The sequence below is a fragment of the Herpailurus yagouaroundi genome, unplaced genomic scaffold (assembly GCF_014898765.1).
Source record: "Herpailurus yagouaroundi ecotype Mexico unplaced genomic scaffold, PumYag 139, whole genome shotgun sequence".
Taxonomy (NCBI): Eukaryota; Metazoa; Chordata; class Mammalia; order Carnivora; family Felidae; genus Herpailurus; species Herpailurus yagouaroundi.
The window spans coordinates 4263960-4273822 of record NW_024412394.1 but is presented as its reverse complement, the minus strand read 5'-3'; the positions used below and the strand labels follow the sequence as shown (position 1 = coordinate 4273822).

The window sequence follows — 9863 nt, the reverse complement described above, 5'->3', positions numbered from 1 at the left end:
GGGGCGCCTGGGTGGCGCAGTCGGTTAAGTGGCCGACTTCAGCTCAGGTCATGATCTCGCGGTCCGTGAGTTCGAGCCCCGCGTCGGGCTCTGTGCTGATAGCTCAGAGCCTGGAGCCTGCTTCTGTTTCTGTGTCTCCCTCTCTCTCTGCCCCTTCCCCATTCGCGCTCTGTCTCTCTCTGCCTTTCAAAAATGAATAAATGTTAAAAAAAATTTTTAAATAAATAAAAAGAACAAAGTAGAAATTCTAGAGTTGAAAAGTACAAAAACTGACATGAAAATTTCACTGTTGGGACTTATAATGGACTGAATTGTCCCCCATAAAATTCATATGTTGAAGCCCTAATTCCCAATGTGACTGCATCTGCAGATAGGGCTTTTAGGAGATAAATAAGGTTAAATGAGGTCATAAGGGATCCTCAATAACATTAACAGCTGACTGCATCAGAAATCATGGAGGCCAGAAGACAGTAGGATGACATATTCAAAATGTTGAAAGAGTGCACCTGGGTGGCCAGTCAGGTGTCTGACACTTGATTTTGGCTCAGGTCCTAATCTCACAGTTTGTGAGATCAAGCCCATGTGGGGCTCTACACTGACAACATGAAGCCTGCTTTGAATTCTCTTTCTCTCTCCCTATCTCGCCTTCCCTCCCCTCTCACATGCAAGCTCTCTCTCTTTCTCAGAATAAACTTTAAAAAAAAAAGTGTTGAAAGAAAAAAAATTGTAAATTAAGAATTCTATATCCAGCAAAACTTCAAAAAAATAGCAACAAAACCAAACTAGGGGTAGGGGTCATAAAGAAGAAATTAAGACATTCCCAGATTAAAAACAAAAATTTGTCATTATCAGACCTGCCTTACAAGAAATACTGAAATGAATCTTTCAAGCTGAAAGAAAAGACAGTAGACAGTAAATTGAATCCACACAAAGAAATATATAGCACCAGTAGAGGCTGCCTCAAATCCATTTTCAGAGTAGGCAAATGAAAAACAGTAAATAAATTACATTCAGAGTTCTCTGTCTTCTATTCTCTGCCATGTTCATCCCTGTCACTTAATCAGAAAACCAAGTCAGAAGTAACTTGAGAAGATGTATTTTTATTTCTTACTTTAAAAATAAATATGAATTTTTAAAGTATATACAGAGATATAGTAAAAAAAAAAAAACTCACTATATCAATTAAAATGGAATCTTAATCCAAAAAAGTCAGAACGGCGACAGAGGTACGAAAAACAGAACAAACAGTATAAACAAACACAATATAAAGAATGCAGACCTATAGCCAAATATATCAATAATTGTATTTAGTGTCAATAGTCTAAACGCATCAATTTGAAGACCAAGATTGTCATAAAGGATAAAAAAACCAAGAACCAATTTATATGCTGTCTATAAAAATTCACTTAATACAAGAGTCAGTTAAAATTAAAAGAATCAAGAAATCATATACCAAGCAAATACTGACCAAAAGAAAGCTGAAAGATCTAGAATAATATCAAAGTAGACTTCAGAGAGAGGAAAATTCTCAAGAATAAAGAGAGACATTGTATAATGATAAAAAGGATCAAGAAGACATAACAATCTTAAATATGTATGTGCATCACAACAGGACTTCCAAATAAAAGTGAAGACTGATGGAAATGGAAGGAAAAATGGGCAGTTATGGTTGGTGAGTTCATCTCTCAGTAATCAGTGGGACAAGAGACAGAAGTCAGCAAGGATATAGAAAATCTGAACAACTTCATTAACCAACTGGATCTAACTGACGCTGACAGAACACTTCACCCAACAACAGTGGAATATACATTCAAGTACACATGTGCACCAAGATAGACTACATGCTGGATCATTAAACAAACCTTGATACGTTTAAAATAATTGAAATCATACAAAGTAAGTTCTCTAACTATTTAGCATTAAAGTAGAAATCAGTAACAGAAAGATAACTGAAAAATCTCCAAATACTTGGTACTTATATTATTTCAAATGATCTATGGGTCAAAAAGAAATCTCAAGGAAAATTAGAAAGTATTTTGAACAAAATAAAAATAAAAATACAACATACAAAAACTTCCAGCATGCAGATAAATCATGCATAGAGGTCAATTTTATTGCATTAAATGCAGAAAAGAAGAAAAGTCAAAATCAACAATCAAAGCTTCACCTCAAGAAAATAGAAAAGGAAAAGCAAATAAACCCAAAGTAAGCAGAAGAAGGAAATAATAAAAATAAAAGCAAAAATCAGTGGAATTCAAAAAAGAAAAAGAAAGAAACCAGAAGCTGTTCTTTGAAAAGATCAGTAAAATTAATAATCTTTTTGTAAGACTGACCAAGAAAAAAAGGAGGTATAAATTTCTGATATCAGGAATGAGAAAGGGAGTATCTTTTCTTTTTAATTTTTTTTTTAACGTTTATTTATTTTTGAGACAGAGACAGAGCATGAACGGGGAAGGGTCAGAGAGAGGGAGACACAGAATCTGAAACAGGCTCCAGGCTCTGAACTGTCAGAACAGAGCCCGACGCAGAGCTCGAACTCACGGACCGTGAGATCATGACCTGAGCCGAAGTCGGCGGCCTAACCGACTGAGCCACCCAGGCGCCCCAGAAAGGGAGTATCTTTACAGGCCTTGCAGACATTAAAAAGATAATAAGGGAATACTAAGAACATCCCTACATATAAAAATGGACCAACTGATATTGACCAATTCCTTAAAAACTACAAATTACCAAAACTCACACAAGAAGAAATTGATATCTGAATAGTTCTATATCTGTTAAAGAAAATGACTTCATAGTTTTAATTTAAAAAAAACTTCAAAATAAAATTGAGGTCCAGATGGCTTCACTGTTGAATTCTTCCAAACATATAAAGAAGAAATCACACCAACTCTACACAATCTCTTCCAGAAAATAAAAGAAAGAACACTTTCCAGTTAATATGAGGCCAGCATTATCCTGATACCAAAAATGAGATAAAGACAATAGAAGAAAAGAAAATTGTAGACCAATATCCCTTACAAAAATTAGAAACAAAAGTCCTAACCAAAATACTGGCAAATCAAATCCAACGATGTATAAAAAATATTCACACCATGGCCAAGTAGGGTTTATCCTAGGAATGCAACACAGATTAAATATTAAAAGGTCAATGTAATCCATCATATTAACAGACTAAAAAAATCAAACCTCATGATATTAATTGTTGCAAAAAAGTATATGACAAAATTCAGCACTCATTATTAAAAACTAGTAGTAAAAAGGATATACATAACCATGTATTATCATAATATAATGTAGTAATATGTGATATATATTAATTATCCTAATTAACAGTAAAAGTCTGATGCTTTTTATCTGAAATCAAAAATGAGGGAAGGATAAACATTCTCACCACTCATATTCAAATCATACTGGGGGCTCCTGGGTGGCTCAGTCAGTTGGTTAAGCAGGTTAAGCGTCTGACTTCCATTCAGGTCATCATCTTGCTGTTGGTGATAGCTCAGAGGCTGGATGGAGCCTGCTTCAGATTCTGTGTCTCCCTTCCTCTCTGCCCCTACCCCACTCACACTCTGTCTCTCTCTCTCTCTCTCTCTCTCTCTCAGAAATAAATAAAACATTAAAAAAAATCATACTGAAAGTCCTACCCAGTGCAATAAGGCAGGAGAAAAAAGACAGATTATTGGAAAGGAAGGAAGAAAAGGATCTTATTCACACAGAAAATGATATCTATATAGATAATCCCAAAGAATCTACAAAAAAGTTCCTAGAACTAATAAGTGAGTTTTTTAAGTTTGTTGAATTCAAAGTCAACATATATAAATTAACATTTCTGCATACTAGCAATTAATAATTGGACATCAAAGTTTTAAAAATACCATTTACAAAAGCTTCAAGAAAATGAAATATTCTAACAAAACTTATTCAAGGAATGTCTGCTAAAAAGAAAAAACAACTACAAAATGTTGATGTAATAAATCAAGGAGGACCTATATAGAGAGAAATACCACATTCAGGGACTGGATGACTCAGTATAATTAAGATGTCAATTATCCTTAAATGATCTATTGATTTAGTGTAATTCCGATAAAAATTCCAGCAGGAATATTTATAGATATAGACACACTGGTTTTTAAATTTATGTGGAAAAGCAAAGACACTTGGATAGCCAAAAACAGTCTCAAAAAAAGAGAAGTTAGAGTTCATAGTACATGATTTTAAGACTTACTATAAAAAGTTTACAGGTCACCTGTAATTTACAGGGCTCAGTCAGTTGAGCATCTGATTCTTGATTTCAGCTCAAGTCATGATCCCAGAGTCATGGGATCGAGGAATCAATGGAAAAGAATATAAAGGTCATAAATGGACTCGTACAAACATGGCCAATTGCTTTTTGACAAAAGTACAAAGGCAACTGACTGGAGAAAAGATGGTCTTTTCAACAGATGGTGTTAGAACACCAATTAAATATCCATATGCAAAATCATCATCATCATCATCATCATCATCATCATCATCATCATCATCTTGAACTAAACTGCAGCATTATACAAAAATTAAACCCAAATGGATCATTGATCTAAACATAAACTCTAAAGCTATAAAACTTTTAGAAAACAACATAGGAAAAAATCTTCATAACGTTGGTTTAGGCAAAGGGTTCATAGATATGACACCAAATCATGATCCATAAAAAAATATTGACAAATTGAACTGCATCAAAACTGAAAATTATTGCTCTGTAGAAGACATTGTTGAGAAAATGAAAACAGAAGCTATAGTTTTGGGGAAAAGATTTGCTAATCATATATCCCTCTATGGACTTGTATCTAGAATATACAGACAACTCTTGGGGTACCTGGCTGGCTCAGTTGTTAAGCCACAGACCCTTGATCTCAGAGTGGTGAGTTTGAGCCCTGGTTTGGGCTCCATGGTGGGTGTGGCGCCTACTTAAAAAAAAAAAAAAACAACAACAACCTCTCAGTATTAAACAGTAAGAAAACAACCCACTTTTTTAAATGGACAAAAGATTTTAGCAGATAACTTACCAAAAAAAATATATGGATGACGAATAAACATCTGAAAAGATATTCAACATCATTAACCATTAATGAAATGCAGTTTAAAACCACAGTGAGATATACACCTACAATTTTTAAAAAATCTGATAATACTAAGTGCTTGTGAAGATGCAAAGCAATTGAAACTCTTCTATGTTGCTGGTGGGTATACAAAATGGTACAAACACTCTAGAAGAACTTTATTTGGCAGTCTGGCAGCGTCTTAGAAACTTAATATGTATACACATACCTATTACCCAGCGGCCACACTTATCTATTTACCCTATATAAATGAATCCTTTTTTATGATTTTATTTTTTGTCTTATTTTTAAATTTATTTATTTTGAGGGAGAAAGAGAGTGAGAGAGCAAGAGAGAGAGTGTGTGTGTATATAAGCAGGGGAGGGGCAGAGAGAGAGGGGAGAGAGAGAATCCTAAGCAGGCTCTGCACTGTCAGCACAGAGTCCCACAGTGGGGTGGCGCTCAAACTCACAAACTGTGAAATCATAACCTGAGCCGAAATCAAGAGTCCGACTGAGCCACCCAGGCACCCCCATAAAGATTTTATTTTTAAGTAATCTCTACACCCAACATGGGGCTCAAACTCACCACTCCAAGATCAAGAGTTGCATGCTCTTAGAACTGAGCCAGCCGGGAACCCCTGTATAAATGAATCTTATGTTCACACAAAAACCAAATATAGGGGCACCTGGGTGGCTCAGTCAGTTGAGTGTCTGACTTCGGCTCAGGCCATGATTTCATGGGTAGTGGGCTGAGACCCACATCAAGCTCTGTGCTGACAGCACAGAGCCTGGAGCCTGCTTCAGATTCTGTGTCTCCCTCTCTGTCCTTCCCCGCTTGCACTTTGTCTCTCTCTCTCTCAGAAATAAACATGGAAAAAGTTTTAAAAAATACAAATGTTTGTATATCAAGTAGCTCTATTCATAATTGCCAAAATCTAGAAAGAACTAAAATGTTCTTCAATAGGAGAATGGATAAACAAACTGTAGTACACCTATATAATGGAATACGATACAAGCAAGAACTATTGACATAGGCAACAACATGAAAAAATTTCAAATGCTGAGTAAAAGAAGCCAGGTTCCAACGGTTACATACTGTATGATTCCATCTACATGACCTTCTGGAAAAGACAAAACTATAGAGACAAAGAATGGATTAGTGATTGTTAGGAGTTAGGAATGCGGGTGCAGGGTTTACCATAAAATAAAATGGGATCCATGAAGCACAATTTAGGGTGACGGCACTATTTTATATCCTGATTGTGGTGGTGACTACACAAGTCTATACATGTTAAAACTTATAGAACTGCACACCAAAAAGCCAACTTGACTATATGTTAGTTATCAAGAACATACAAATTAAAACCATTATGAAATACCACCTTACACCCACAAGAATGGCTAAAATTAAATATACAGTACAGACAAAACCAAATGTTGACAAGGGAATGGAGCAACTAGGACTCTCATACATTGTGTGGAAATCACTGTAGCAAATTTCTCACGAAGTTAAATGTAACCTATTCTATGACCCAGCAATTTCACCTCTAGGTATTTACAAGAGAAATGAAAACATGAATGTTCATAGAATCTTTATTGATAATCACCTGAAACATAAAATATTGTGCAAAAGGAGCCAGGCACAGAAGACTATTTACTCTATTATTACATTTATATGAAGTTCAAGAGCAGTCAAAACTAATCTATGGTAATATCAGAACAATGGTTGGCTCTGGAACAGAACTGAAGAAAAGAACTGACTAAAAAGGGGTGTGAAGGGACTTTCTGAGGTCCTGGAAATGTGGTGGTTACACAGGTACATACACTGTCAAAATTCATAGAACTGTTCACATTTAACATCTGTGATTTAACTAGATGTAAAATTTACCTCAATGAAAAATTTATCATATATATGATGTGTATCATATATATGTATATCAGTGAGAAAGCTGTTATTTAGCTTAAATAAGAAACCTGAATTGTGAGATGGTCTTTACACTCATGTTTTGTTGAACATTCAATCAATTTTTAATTTTTGTTTTGATGGTCAGAAGTGTTGAAAATCCCCACTTATAGATTCATAAAGATCTATTGTTACAAATGGAATTAAAGTTTCTAGAGTGTTTTTTAAAATCAAGGCAAGGATAATCCTATCTCAAAGAATACCAGAATTTTTCAAGTATGTTTGAGTTAAACTTCAATTGTAATTTTTTGTTCTAAAAATCAATGGATTAATCTTCAGTTAGGTCAACATCTTAACATCTTTGATTCAGTTTATATAAGAAAGAAATGGATTACATATCTATAGTTCAATTTAGGAGCCATCAAGATAGAAATAACTTTTGAAGGACTTCTGAAGTGTTCCAGAACTTTGCAGATTTCTCCTTTCAAAGAAATTGACAGAATTTTGTATTACAACTCCATCTTAGACAAGCATATCCTCCAGTTTCTTCTTTATTGATCGCTTAACCAGGAATGTTCTAAATTTTTTAGGAAGCGTCTATAATGTTGACTTCATAACATTGAATTGAAAGGTTTAACTGATTCAACATGGTTAAAAGTATGTGCCAGGTAAGCCAATACATAGATAGAACTCTTTTTCTCATGACCCAAGGGTGGATTTCTTTCTTTCTTTCTTTTTAAAATTTCAGTTAAAGTAAAACTTCTGCCCTTAGTTTGAAAAAGCGCTTGAAGGCATATCTTCACGAAGGCCAGTGAATTTCTGTGTGGTACAGAACGAAATTCATATTTTGCTTTCATATCTTTACAACAAATTTTAAAATGCATCTGACTCAAAGATCTGCCTCTGGTGAAGTTGATGACATTTCTGGCTATTGACAAAACTTCTTTTTCAGGGTTGTTAGAAAAATCTTGTTGTCAGTGTATGTCTGGGTAAAAAGACAATGAGTGATGTGAAAAGTTTCCTTTCTCGTGAGAGTAGCGAAACTAGGTGCATTACCAAGCATCTCAGGGCCTCCATCTATGCAGAATCTGAAGGTTTTCTTTCCAAAGTTTTATTTGGCAAAAAATATTTTTACTATTCTCAAAATATCCATAGCCTTTTTAATTTCCCAAAGCATTCACAAAATAAGAATTCTTCCTTGATGGCACCAACATGTGTACAGGAAACACAAAAAAGAAGCTGGCTACATTGAGAGATATCTGTGGAGAGACATATCTTATTTAGATGCCTTTTAGGCTGGACAGATGTGAGAGGCTCTTTCAATTTTGCTGACATTATACTTCAATTCACATTAATTTTTATACATATACACATCCCACTCTGGCCTTTGTGTTCCATCACATTCAATAATGCACATAAAATAATATAATACATGGTCTTCATCATCTGTCCTTTTCTTTGACATTTCATATTAAATTGGGTTTGTAAAAAAAAATATACAAAATAAAGCTAAAATAAAACATTTGATCCAATTTAGTTTTTTTATTTTGAAATAATTTAAAACTTATAGAAAATTTCAAGAATAATACAAAGAATTCCCATATACCCTGGACTATATTCCCCAATTGTTAACATTTTACCACATTTACTTTATCATTTTCTCTCTCTATATATATATATATACCTATACCTCTCTCTCTCTCTCTCTCTCTCTCTCTCTCTCTCTCTCTATATATATATATATATATATATATATACACACACACATATATAGAATATATATAAATATAATTTTCTATTTTATCATTTCATACAAACATAACACATTCATCTCTATGTAAATAGGTATTGTTTTCATGAACCATTTGAAAGTAAATTGCAGACATGATAACTCTTTATTCCTAAATACTAATGTATTTGTTTCATAAGAACAAGGATATTCCTTTACTTAGCCATAGTATAAGGATCAAAATCAGGAACTTAACATTGATATGCTACTGTAATCTACAGACCTTATTTATATTTTACCAACTGTCCCACAATACCCTTTATAGTAAATAATAATTTTTTTGATGAATAGAATTTTTTAAATGTGCTAGTCTCACACACACACATACACACACACACACACACACACACACACACAGGAATAAGGAAATCCTGCCATTTGGAATGACATGGATGAACCTGGAGGGCATTATGCTAAATTAAATAAGCAAGGCAGAAAAAGGCAAATACTGCAAGGTTATCACTTATATGTGGAATCTGAAAAAAAAAAAAAACTAATAAAACCAGAAAGTAGAAAAGTGATTGCCAAGGGCAGGGAGATACGGGAGCTAGGGAGACGTGGTAAAAGGGTAGAAATTGTCAGTTATAAGATGAATAAAATCTGATGATCTAATGTGTAACATGGTGACTATACTGGCTAATACTGTATTGCATAATTACAATTTGCTAAAAGAGTAGAGCTTAAATGTTCTCACAAAATAAAAGGTAAATAAATGAGGTGATGGATGTGTTAACTTGATGGGGGAATCCATTCACAATGTACACATATTTCAAATCATCACATTGTACACTTAAATATCTTATAAGGTTATTTGTTAATTATACCTCAATAAAGCTGGGAAAAAAATTTCTGGTCCAATCCAGGATCATTTGTCAAATTATGTAATGTCACTTTAGTCCTCTTTAATCTGGAACAGTTCCTAAGTCTTTGTCATTCATAGCCTTGAGGTTTCTTTTTTTTCTGGGTCCTGAATCAGCTTTATTTTTCTCTGCATAAGGAACCCTGCACAGGCAATTCAAATTAAGACAAAATTAACGTATGAATATTTATGTAAAACTGTCCTTTCTAATGAACAACGATACACAATG

The 9863-nt window shown here is 34.0% G+C and overlaps 1 long non-coding RNA gene across 1 annotated transcript in view; it reads left to right on the top strand.

Moving 5' to 3' along the window:
• LOC121029384 (uncharacterized) overlaps positions 1 to 5723 on the top strand; it is a 21431-nt gene extending 15708 nt beyond the window's left edge. The window contains exon 3 of the long non-coding RNA XR_005789702.1: positions 5622 to 5723. This is a non-coding gene — a long non-coding RNA (uncharacterized LOC121029384). The remainder of the gene's footprint in view (positions 1 to 5621) is intronic.
• Positions 5724 to 9863: the final 4140 nt, after the last annotated feature.